Below are 12,677 nucleotides of genomic sequence, written 5' to 3' on the forward strand. Positions count from 1 at the left end.
GAATAACTCAAGGTGTTGCTGTAGCGCATAGAGAAGTAAATTTGTGTGCATTGTATACCATTGTTTTCTGTGTGGTGTTTCTTTGTTAGGTTACAGAATTATGTTGCGCTTTAATTAGAGGGTGCTAAATTTCCCAGTTACAGCAGTACAAAAGGGAAAACAATTGCTACATTTAAAAAAATAAAATAACTATCTTTATCTAGCTTGTAATATATTCTTTAGTGAAAATCTTACTTCTAACAGGCTGACTGCACCAGTACAGTGCACACTCCAGTGCAGGGATTTCTACCAGATGGCACCGTATTTTTTCTACAGCAATACCAGTAAGCAAACTCGCTGTAGGGAGCAGAAACTAGGATCATCTTGCACAGCCTTGAAGTATTCTGGGCCTTCCTTGGCTGCAGACCTCACAGAATTCAGAGACCAAGGTTATGCTCTCTGCAGGAAAAAGAAGGCAGACATTCAATGCTGCAGCAACTGCAGAAGACTTTCCTTTTCCTAGTTACAAATCTTCCTTAAGAGCTGACACTGCTTATAATATTTTACTTCTCCAGAGATTTTACACCCCATTAGTGAGGCCCATGAAATGCACGCTGAGTTTTAATCTAATATTAATCTAGCAGTCATTGTTCGTTCATTTTTGGCAATATGGAAAAATTACACCAACCCAATTACAGTGAGCACTTATTAGGATCTAAGTCCTTTCAAAATTTTAATAATAAAGAAACATGCAGCAAGCCTCTGCAATACATAAAAACTCTATGAGATAAGATTACAGTGCAAAAGCACTATTTAGTCAGAGGGTTGTCATCACACAACAGGTAGAATATGACGCAAAATATTTTTAAACCCTGATTTCAATACAGTCATATAGTCTGGTGACCTCTACAACAGAGAATGAAGGAAGAAATCCTAAAATTTAGAAGTGTCCCGAAATCTTCCAATAGGGCCAAAGTTCCAGTGACAGCTAAGGGCCAATTCAGTCCTATAGTTGACAGCAGTATTTTGCCGCAGGCTCAACCGCAGTCACAACCACTCCTGTTCAAGTGAATTAAAGTGATTGGGACCCATTGTGGTGTAGTTTGCTGCTCCTGGAAGCACAACAGCAGATTGTTATGTCCCTGGCAGCAGCCAAGCACATGGTTTTCCACTGCAGGTATGAACAGGCCCGAGGAGAATTCCCCTCACGTTGGAGAGATTTCCTCATCATTTCGGGTACATTTCTAACAAGCAAGAAATAGCTTGACAACTTTTAACCCATCCCTATTCTAAAAGTGTGACAAAAGTCAGAAACAAAAAATATATTATTTGTTTTATGTCTTACTGATATATTACTTTCTCCTGTTCTGAAAATGTGTTCAATTAGTTCCCATAAATACTTTAGATCCTTTGCAGAGAAATACCCACAACTACAATATATGCTTGATTCAGAATATCTTCATTTGTAGCCACCATTGTGCTGGAGAGAGCCGTAAACACAAACATCCATAATACACAATGCAAGGCATTATGGGACATGTAGTTTTCTTATAGACCAGAATCCAGAACAATCATTGTCTATTAATTTTTAATGTGAAAACTTTGATTTTAGATTTTCTTGAAATGAATGCTGCAGACTTGAATATGGCTTTTGCAATATTGATGAAACACAGAAAATGGATGCCTTGACTGTGTCCTGGAGAAAGCTGTATGTTCCAATGACTTGTAAACATGGTATTGTATATGATACACCCATCACTTTCATGGGTTGTGTATGAATATTCACCCAACTAGTTTTCATAGAGGGACACTAATCCCTGACCATTTACCCCCACCACCTGATGCCATATCACTCTTGTTTTCTACATCTTCCCTATCTCAGTCTAGCAGCATGTAATGCACATTAAGTGAATTGTAGTAAACCCTGATATTGACAGTTTCTGTTACTTGCTGCCAAATAAGTCCCCATTGATTTGGCAGTTGTTTAGGTGGTGATTCCTGGATGGTAATCAGAGTGAAATCAGCAGGAAGCTACTCTGAGATCAATGGTCACTGAGTCAGCAAAGCCCCCATCTGCTCTTATGTTCATACAGTATGCTGGTTATATTAACCCGTTACATACCGTGCAACTTGTATGTCTTATAGGGCTGCAAAGAGTTTAGTAGGTTTATATTAAACCCATTCCCCAGCATGGGGGGGAGGATTTTATTTCAGCCGTTGCTATTGTCTATGTAGTGTACATAGGTCAGACATACCATCAGACATACCGTATCTCTCTGATTACATTCAAATGACACATTTGCAAACCCTGAAAGCAATCAGCAATTTCGGTTTGTACTTTCCTTTCCACCCCCAACCACATCCCACACACATCTATATAAAGCTTTTCCCACTGATCTTGTGTTTATAAAACAATGTCCTTATGCCCTGATTTAAGACCAGTCCAAGAAGTGACAGGCTGGATAAACATCTGCAAGGTGAGAGCAACATTTAGAACAATGAATATCTATAGGGACTGCATTACAGATGGATTCAGAATCAGCAATCCAGTTTACGTTTCAAGTGAAGCAAACAGACCACAGGAAAATCCCTTTTCTATTATACATAGCAACTATCAGAGCCAGGCTGGGAATAAAAAGCGGTCATGGCTTACAGAGCACACAGATGTAGAAGACACAGATCGTATCTATTGTGTGTACAATATCTACGAACGATCGTGTCGTTATCTCTATGTGCAGGATCGGTGCTATGCGATCGTTCGTAGATATCGTGCAGGATCGTTCGTCGTTCGTTTTCCAACGATAATAATTGGAAGTGTGTACGTAGCTTTATAGATCACACAGGAAGTATGCACAAGACATATGGCAGCTATGAATTTGAATGAATCCTAATTTGTATTTCATGGATTGTTACCTATACATACCTTTTCTACCCTGCAAATATGGTTGAACTTTCTTTTTAAAAACACTAGATGATGGGCTGTCAATTTTCCCAAAGGCCTCAAAGCATTTTTCCCCATTTGTACAGAAATTTCCCATCCTCTCTCTTTCTGTTCCAAAGACAGTTTCACTGAGACATAATGCGACACGGATTCCCTCCAATGGGGTGAAAAATGTCAATAGAAAACAGACAGGCTTGCTAACTTTTTCCCATTCTTCCCCAAAACAAAAAAATTGTGGCCAGAAATGCACTTAAGGAAAACTAAAAGTGTGTTTATTTCCAAAATCTACCCTAAAAAAAATATCATTTAGACTGCTAAATAGAATACCTTATATTTGATGAATTTCTGGCACAACTGTCCCCTTTGTTCATAGCAACCAATCAGCTTCTTGTGCTTTTATTTATCCTCAAAATGGTTGTGAGAAAACTGAATTCCTTGTGTGCAGCAAATTAAGTTTTCCTTTCAAAAACCTTAAATTTCTTCCAATACTATATTAGTGTTTTTTTCTTAATTTGGTATAACCATAGAGGAACATCTCTTGTCATGTGCAGAATATTGTTCCCATAAAAGTCTAGTGTAGATTTCAAGCAGTGTCTTTTCTCTGTAAATAAATAGCTCACATGTGTTTACACACTGTCTATAATTGCTGCAGACAGTGAGTGTGTGTTTGTACGTGTCAGTGTGTGTGTGTCAACACGTGCGTGGTGTGCGAGACAAGAAGGACATGGAAGAGGATGGAGGGGTTAGTGAAAAAAAAGTGCACATTTTTTTCACAGTTTGATAATTATATTTGCAACTTTTTAGTCTAATGTAGGGGTGTCCAAATTTTTTGCAAAGAGGGCCAGATTTGGTGAGGTGGGGGCTGACCAATCAGCACGTACTCAGGGTTAGTGTGGGCGTGGCTAGTGCGGGTCCCACACAGCACACGCCCACCAGGGTGATGTGAGGGATTCCCAGTGTCAATGTGGGCCCTGTGCAGAGAAAATTCTTGGAATCAGAATAGGTGTGGTCCGTGCGAGTCCCGCACAGCACTATAATGACGTAGGGGATTACCTGAGAACACATGGGGACTCCCGTCCTGCCGATTATGCCCGCCGAGTAGCAGGCCGATATTTGCAAGGCGGTTGATCAGCTCTAATGAAATATAAAATAGGTTTTTTTGTATGCATGTATTTTATACTGTGGTCAACAGTGCTGGCGGGATGCATATTATTGTTTATTTGACAGAGGCTGCGGGGCCGGTGGAAATCTGAACATGGGCCGCAATTGACCCCCGGACTTTGTACATGCCTTATCTAAGCAAACCTTCAAACCTGTGCACCACATAATCTACATGTTTTTCCAGTTTGGCCAATCACAGTGGCCAAAGATCCCAAGGAGAGGTAATTTTAGTTAAAAAATTGCAAACAGACTGGTAAGTTTGTTTTATTGTATGAATGTGCATCATCTTTTTATTTTTAGGTTTAGTTCTGCTTTAAGAGAACCTCAATAAATGAAAAAAGACTGTACCACAAAGTATGATATGCACTATAGAAGTGTTAATATGTTATGTATATGTTCCATGGGGGTACCGCATATTCCCACCCACTGCACTAATGTATAATTGGAAAGCCAGTCTGTTTTTTTTCCAAAAGACATATTTTGTTGATATTTATAAAGTGCCCACAAACAAATCAAAAAGAGGTGGGTTGGCTACAGCGGTTATATTGCCTTTCTTAATTTAACACTCAGAACAGGCATTACCTGACCTTGGCATAAATTGGACATGTTGTGCATACTTGCCAGTTATGGCACACACCTTTTTGTAGGCATCCTGCAGCAATGGCAGGTCAAGGAACCAGTCACCACTTCATCCCTGGAAGCCACCATTTTCACTGCTGACTTTTTCAGGTCAACTATGGTCCTCTGATGATACACCAATGATGTCAGGAGTTACACTGTCCCCAACATCTGGGTCTGTTCTTTGCAGTGCAGTGTACAGAGTTGGAGTCACCAATGCATATGCATATGTCTTGTGCAAAAAACATTGTAAGCAGCGCAAGCCGACTCAGAGATTTAACTCAGGTGGCACCCTATAGTTTTATTCTTTGCTCCTCCCCCAGCACCTATATAAAAGTTAATGCAGGGAAGTAGGGGGAGGAGCTGAGGAGCTGGGTCAGCTTGGAGAATCTAAATTCTCCCAGGAAAGGAGAGGGCTTTGAGACGCTAAAAATCTATTAGGTTCATTCCAAGTTATTAATAAACATTTATGGAAAAAAATATTGAAAGTAAGCAATGCATTTTTCTAGTTTAATCTACAAATTTTAAGTTGGGTTCTCTAAAGAAATAAGTAAGTAAGAAATAACTCATAAATCAGACAAAAGCATAGCTAAGTACTGGCTGTCATAAATTCTTAAAGTAAGACTTTTCTTCTGTAAATAAATTATCGTTTGTAAAAAGAAGGGCATGCATTTACACTTTTAAAAGGGATAAGTGAACCTTTTTGTACATCCGGTCCTCTAAGTGATGTTACAAGTCCTCACAATTCCTAAAATGTTCCTGGGAAGTCACAAAGTTTTATCATTGAAAATCAGTCCTTGGAACCCAAACGTCAGGGTTTTCCCCTCACCTAATGTCAGCACAGCAAGTGATGAGAAATCTCTCCACCAGAAATACATTATAATTTAGGGTTCCTATTGCTGTCTTTGCCTCCCTGGCATGGTCACTATTGAACCCAATTCTTGAATAGATGTAAAGGTAAGGAGGAGAGGGAAAATCTCCACGCTGAAGTTTACTGACAAAAATAAAAAGAGATTTTACTCCTTCTACACTTTATCCAAAACTGGAAAGATAATATATGTATTTGGCTAGTCTGAGGCTGAATAGAGGAGTCAAGGAATTGTCTGAATATTCACTTGAATTCTAATCATGTGAAAAGCGAATCCATGTTTACCGATTTCATTGCACATTAATGGATAACGGGGAAAAGAATGGAGAAGGGAAAATAGAGGTCCACTATAAAACAGAATCATCTAGTGATATCCACTAGTAATATCAGGGATTTCAACCAGAAATGCATTCGGTGCAGGAAATAGTACAAGTGGCCAGGAAAGTTGTTCTGTAGCCAGCACTCCTTGGTCCCATGTTCAAATCTCTTCCAGGACACTCCCTGCATGAAGTTTGCATTTTCCCCCACATCCCAAAAACTTACTTGTAGGTTAACTGGTGTTTTCCCTAAAACTGGGCTTAAACTGTGTTAGGGGTCTGCACAGCGCAGCATATTATGTCAGTGCTATATAAATACAAGATATTAATAAAGTGAGAAGGGATGCAAGCTACAGTTAACCCTTTCAGCAAGAAAAACTTCTTAGGTAGTGGGAAATGATGTCTGCCAGCACTGCTACACAAATCTCTGATCATTCTGTGCAGTCCAGACAAAATCTGTGTGGGGGCTGAGTGAGTTTGATAAGGAACACCATATCCAGACAGAGAGGGAGGGAGGCACTCAGCCCAAACAATGAACACCCAAAGGATACTATTAATACCTTCACATTACTTAATATAGTTTAAAAGACTGCAATTCCCTGTGCAACTACAATCAAGTATGACAAATTCCAAGGACAATCTCTAGAAGTGTCTGGAACAGATCTGAGAGGTTCATTCTTTATTCATAGCCAGTTATATGTAGCCCTATCTAGAGTGGGCAAACATCTAAATGTATATCTGCTAGCATCAAATAAAAACAGACTGTTTAATCAGGAGTTATTTTATTCCTCCACAGACAGTGTCAGTAAACCCAATAAAAACTATTTGTGCTGCTGTTTGTTTCATGTTAAAGATAAAGGTCTATTGATCCCACCAGCAGCTTGGATTTCCTCATTTCCAGTGGCAACACTTTGCAAGCTGACTTACCATCTGAGGTGTTGTCACCTATCTGAATTAAACAGAATAATCTCCACATAAAGAAAATGAGGTCATGGCTGCTGATTAGCTCTGCTGACATATCAAATCAAGCAAAACAGAGGACAAACAAAATAGATCAAATGACCTAAGGAAATAATAATACTTCAAATAATAATGAGATTGCTGCAATATAAGGGAGAATACCTTGGCGGTAATATTCACAATAAATACAGTTAGAAAAGTATACATGGGTTTACATACCTTTTAAATGTAAACTAATATGTAAACTAAGTACTAGGAAGATGGCAAATTTTATTCTATAAGTGAGGGGGAAATCTCTGTATTTAAGCTTTAGTATTAGGTTGACAGAAGCTATTGGCAAGACATACACTATAAATACTATACCACTATGCCATGAGCATTGCTACGGGTATAAGAGCGGGGTGCCTGGCATGGGCAATACATCCTGGTTACCAGCGAACAATCCTGCCCTAAATTATATTTAACTGCCTGTTTTTTTACATTTGCCTGCCGGTCTAGCTGTACTTCATATAACTAAACCATTAATTACAGGGCAGAAACAGGGCCAGTAAAAGCAAAGCTGACCTAAAACAAAGCTAAATACATCAACAGTCTGTATATCGTTCTGTCTAAAACTGAACTGTACATAAAGCAGATCTGCAGTTATCTAGGCCCTAGATTTCATTTTTCAAGCTACACGTCTCTATTTGTGCCAAGGTCTATATGTGAAAGAATATGACGTGTAAAGAATTAAATCTGTCTCTAATTACAATAATATTTGCTACCTACAATCCATTTCCATGGGCCTCCAGTGTTCAGCTAACAGCTGTTTAACTGTAAAGCCATTATTTCCAAGGTATGAACCATCACCTCCTTTGAATTATAAAGAGCTTTGCTAACAGCAAGTAGGAAGTCATATTAACAATTTCTCTCAAGTCTGGTGGTCTTCAATGTGCTATAAAAATACATTGCTGATCTATTTCTCTTGGAGTCTAATCACTCTGGTATACATCAGAAAAACAAAAATATCTGGCCCAGGAATCTCTCCTATTTGTAGTGCTCAGAAAAGGAATACAAATGGTTGAAGAAAGCCCTGAGGGCAGCATGGTGGCTCAGTAGCTAGTCACCTCTCCTAGAGTTTTATGTCAGAATCTCAGCCCTGGGACACCATCTTCATGTAGTTTGTATATTCTCCCCTCATTTGCTTGTGTTTCCTCTAGGAACTATAATTTCCTCCCACATCCAAAAAATATAGAGCCAGGTTTATTGGCTTCCCACAAAATTGCTCTTACACTATGGCAGGAATATCATGTTATGACAAATCTAGGGACGATGGTAAGCTTCTCTGAGGGTCAGAGACATGACTATAGACATGACTATATATTCCTTAAGATATTGCATAATAACTCAGTGCTACACAAATACATAACAAAGATCACCCAACTGAATAAAGATTCTGGGAATCTTTGTGAAATCTGTGTGAAACTGGGATGACAATAAAAGGAGTCCAGTGACAGGTCATGAATCTGCCAATAAATATCCTCATAAATCTGTGTGTGTCTAGGCTTGTCCCAATATTACCCTGCTACCAGTCCGGCTTTCTTTCTCTCATCTTGACTTCTTTATTGATAGTTATTGTTGTTCAGTCCCCAGTTGCCTTTGGTTAAGTACCCGATAACTTACCTGTGTATCTTGCTAGTTATATGATGTATCTTGACTTGTATCTCCTATGCTGTTTTCTGGGTACTGCATACCATCTAATAGTTTAAATCGGACCCATCATCACATTTTACATTATATAAAAAGGTGGCCATAATTAGCTTTTTTTAAAAGGCTCCAAAAAAAACAACTATGGATGCCTACTTGGTGCTCCCACTTCCTTCTGTAAACCCACCTCACAAGGTTCTTCTCCCATTCCCATTCATCAGAATATAGAGAAGTTAGGAAATCAGCCCAGCAATTGTAGTCTTTCAGGATACAAATTTCTTGCAATCCCACTACCTGCACTAACAAAAAATAGCATTGACATTGAGTGAAGTCTGTGTTGGGGAGGGTATTTTTACTAATTAGGTCAGCTCAGTAGCATGTACTTTCAGAGTGGCAAAATATCCCATTCATTGTGTTCGCTTTTAGTAAGACCTCAATAATGCACATATATGTAACTTATATTTAAATTTTAAATGTTTCCTCCTAGAAACTAGGGGCTATTCATAAAAATAGAAGAACTGAACATTTTTTAGCTAAAGATAATAAACCTTTTGACTGCATTATCATATTCCATGCATCCTGACTGTTCTTGTATAAATTTATAGAATACATCATGGTCAATCAGTAGAATCATTCTATATTGTATCAGTAAAGTTTACAGGTAAATACATTTCAAAATAATTGAAGCAAAACTCATACATGACAAAAGCAATAAACTTTAAAGTTTAAAAAAAAACAAGCAAGCTTTAAATTACCAAAAAAAAGTGACAGAGTTTCCCTTCAGCTTTGGACATAACAAGAGGGTTGGAGGGGTTGCTGCATTTATGTGACCATCTCTGGGTTCATCTGATCTAATCTGCACCTCTGCAAAAATCTTCTTTACCACCATAGTAGATAAACTTTTAGATCACAAACTATATAAAGAACTCTTCCATTGTTATAATCTTTATAAACCTTGTAAAGTATGTTTTAAAACAAGCTTTTTAAAACTAGCATAAAACTTCTCAGAGAGAGACAAGTTTATAACTGGTGTACTTGTTAAAATATTTGTGAAATCACTCCAACAAAAGCTTAATATGATAACCACGATTATTTTCCTATGAAAATTAAAAACCCCCCATTTGTATACCTAACTTGAGTTTTTTTAATCAGTGATCACATGACTGCCCAGTCTCCCTTCCTATTCCTATCTCTAATTCCGGAAGGTGGGCTGCCTAATAACATCAAACACAGCAGGGATGTTCAATCCCACCATGTTCCAGAAGGGTTTCCCCACCATAAATCATTTAGAGCAAGTCAGGGAGGTGGGAGGTGATGGTGGTAAAGTTTACTACAGAAGTACTGGCATGCCATAGGTTTTTCATAACATCCTACAGCTTCCATCATCAAGATCAGACCTGCAAATTGGCAATGCCAGCACGGACCTGCCGTATCTCTGACATGGTCAGAATTGCACAGGAAAAATTGGCAGAATTGCGCAAAAAGCACAATTTCTGTACAGAATTGCACAGAAGAATTGGCAGGATCACCAGGTAAATGATGAGACACTTGTGTAGTAATTAGCTGCATTCATGCAATGTCAGGCTGTATTTTATCAATTCACTGAAATAGCTTTGCATTAGATGTTTTATAAATAACACCAAAACCATGACCAACAGCATGTAAAATCTCAGAAGTCAAGTAAAATAAAATCACCCGATGCTGATATTATATAAGTAGGATAGTGAGTTTTATAACATCCTGTATCTATCCTGAAAGAACCTCAACCATCTTCAATGAAACCACACAGGATATTTTAGAGAAGAGATAAACAGTATACAGAATATGTAATCATATTATACAAAATCAGATTGAAACAAGACTCGAAATATCAATACACCTCAAGCCCAACAATTTCAGGACATCATATCCACGTCACATTTATGTAATACAACATGACAAGTATTGAGAATATCTAGTAGTAGTTGGTCACATTTTTATTGGACTTCTTGTAACGATGAAGACATTTTGCAGATCCCCAAAATGCTTCTTTGAATGTTGGAGAGCTGTGAAACGTCTCCAACATTACAAGAAGTCCAGTTGAATGACTAACTACTATTAGACACACCGGTGTTTCTCAACCAGGGTTCTATGTCGGGGTCCTCCTGGGGTTGTTAGGGGTTCTTTGAGCAATCTGTACCTCTCAAGTAAATTTAGCCAACACCAATGATCTATTTGGCTATCTGTATGGATGACATTCATCCCACTGACCACCAAACTGTGGATATAGTAATTATAGTAGGAGGTCCCCTATGTTAAAATGTATGAGAAAGCCTGAGATATACAATGACCTAGATAAATGAGAACATTGACAAGAGGCAGAGAAGCGTTTCCCATCCCCTGACTTCCATTGGACTATGTTTTGGTTGATCTTTGGTTGCTGGAGGCATTATAGCTCAATGCCCCATGTATCTTTATCCTGAATACACATTGCTAAAAAACATCTCAATCCACAAGACAAAAAGATAACATGAAGTCTCTCCAGCAGACCAGTCCTCCCTGACATCCCAGGCACATTCACCTGTGTTAAGGATCAAAGAGAACCTGTCACCAGACCGTTCATATATTGACAACAATCTTCCAATAGGATGAGCATTTTAAGCATGTTTTATACCTGTAAAACCCCTGAGACAGTGGCTAGGTTATCTTGTATGTAATGTCAGCATACATTCTATATATTTACACCTCTATCAGCGGCTACAGAAAAGTTAGGGAGGGGAAAGGAGCTTGGCCAGCACAGGCAGTAATCAGATACATCCATGGAATGGGAAGGATGTGACATGCAAGGAATGAGGTTATGCTAGGGTAATGGACACTTTATAACAATATTTGCCAAGCAAGTTCTAAGGTTCCTCTAGAAGTTACTGGGGGTTCCTTGAAAAATTAGCAATTTTTGCTGAGTTATGTAGTAATTATAGCAGGGGGTTCCCTGAAGACCTGAAATGTATATAAAGGGTTTTCCCATGCTAAAAAAAAGAAACATAGGTTTATAAAGTAGACAGATGTCCATAGCAAGTGAATGCAAAGCCATTACAGAAAACACTGCAGGCAAGCATTTAAAGTTGAAGTTTAATATGTTTATTTTTTGCTTCCCTTGCTTCCTTCTTTTCTCAGTTCATCACCAAGATAATAAAATTTTTAAATAAAACCTTCCTGATTTTTGGTGCTGGTTGTTCGGGGCTCTTATGTCCTTGACAACCGCCAGCCAAAGAGAATGCATGCCATTGCTTACCCTAGCAATGGGATTTTGTGATCTGGAAGTGGTAATGTCACCCCCATCCTATTATTTAATAGTACATTGGATGGAAGGTTGGCTTTACGTAAATAAACTGCAACGTATTACAGTACACACTGCAAAATTGAAATGAGTGCAAATGTGTTGCATTGATTGCATGTTAACTTGTGCTAAAGGCAGAGCTCCTTGTGTGAATCTGATCTAAGTGAATTCAGTACAGATGAACTGTATAGAAAGGAAGGTGAAGCTGGAGTTCAGCTTTAATATTCATGGTTTTTGTTGCTTTTATTGGCAGTGTTTTAGCTTGGTGACAGATCCTCCTAAAACAGCCCCCCTTGTATCTTCTCACCATGACACACAGAACAGAAGTCCCAATTTACAGGAAAAGAGCTGGCGATAATACGATCCTTCCAGACCAGTCCTCAGACAACCCTGGCATGCTAGGGACACATTGGTGTCTACAAATATCACAGATTACCGGCTAATCTTACATCAACCCAACCGGGGCAAACCCAGCGCCCCATCACACAGCAGTGGGTCCCCTGCACTCTGCACCTCAATCCGGGGCCCATTTGACAAATAGAACAATATTCAGTGATGGATGTCAGACAATTCACATTCCTTTCCAGGGGAATCACCGCTCACAACCACCCTCATTCCCATAAGAGAGAGAAATATGACATTTTTAGAAGGGGTTGGGTCACCAGAGAACCAAATTCAGTGATTGATCCTTATTGACATCCTGATCAGCTGCTGGAGAGGTCTGACATGATTCAGGGGTACAGCATGTACAATCACAAACCATGGGAAATGGGTGCACATCCTACACCACACATCACTATTGTACACCATACACATCACTATTGTACACCA

General features: G+C 38.9%; 1 protein-coding gene across 2 annotated transcripts in view; it reads right to left on the reverse strand.

Moving 5' to 3' along the window:
- Nucleotides 1-12,677, reverse strand: part of ARHGEF25 (Rho guanine nucleotide exchange factor 25) — a 177,490-nt gene that overhangs the window by 101,696 nt on the left and 63,117 nt on the right. The gene's annotated exons all lie outside the window — the stretch shown is intronic.

The sequence above is a fragment of the Pyxicephalus adspersus genome, chromosome 1 (genome assembly GCF_032062135.1).
Source record: "Pyxicephalus adspersus chromosome 1, UCB_Pads_2.0, whole genome shotgun sequence".
Taxonomy (NCBI): domain Eukaryota; kingdom Metazoa; phylum Chordata; class Amphibia; order Anura; family Pyxicephalidae; genus Pyxicephalus; species Pyxicephalus adspersus.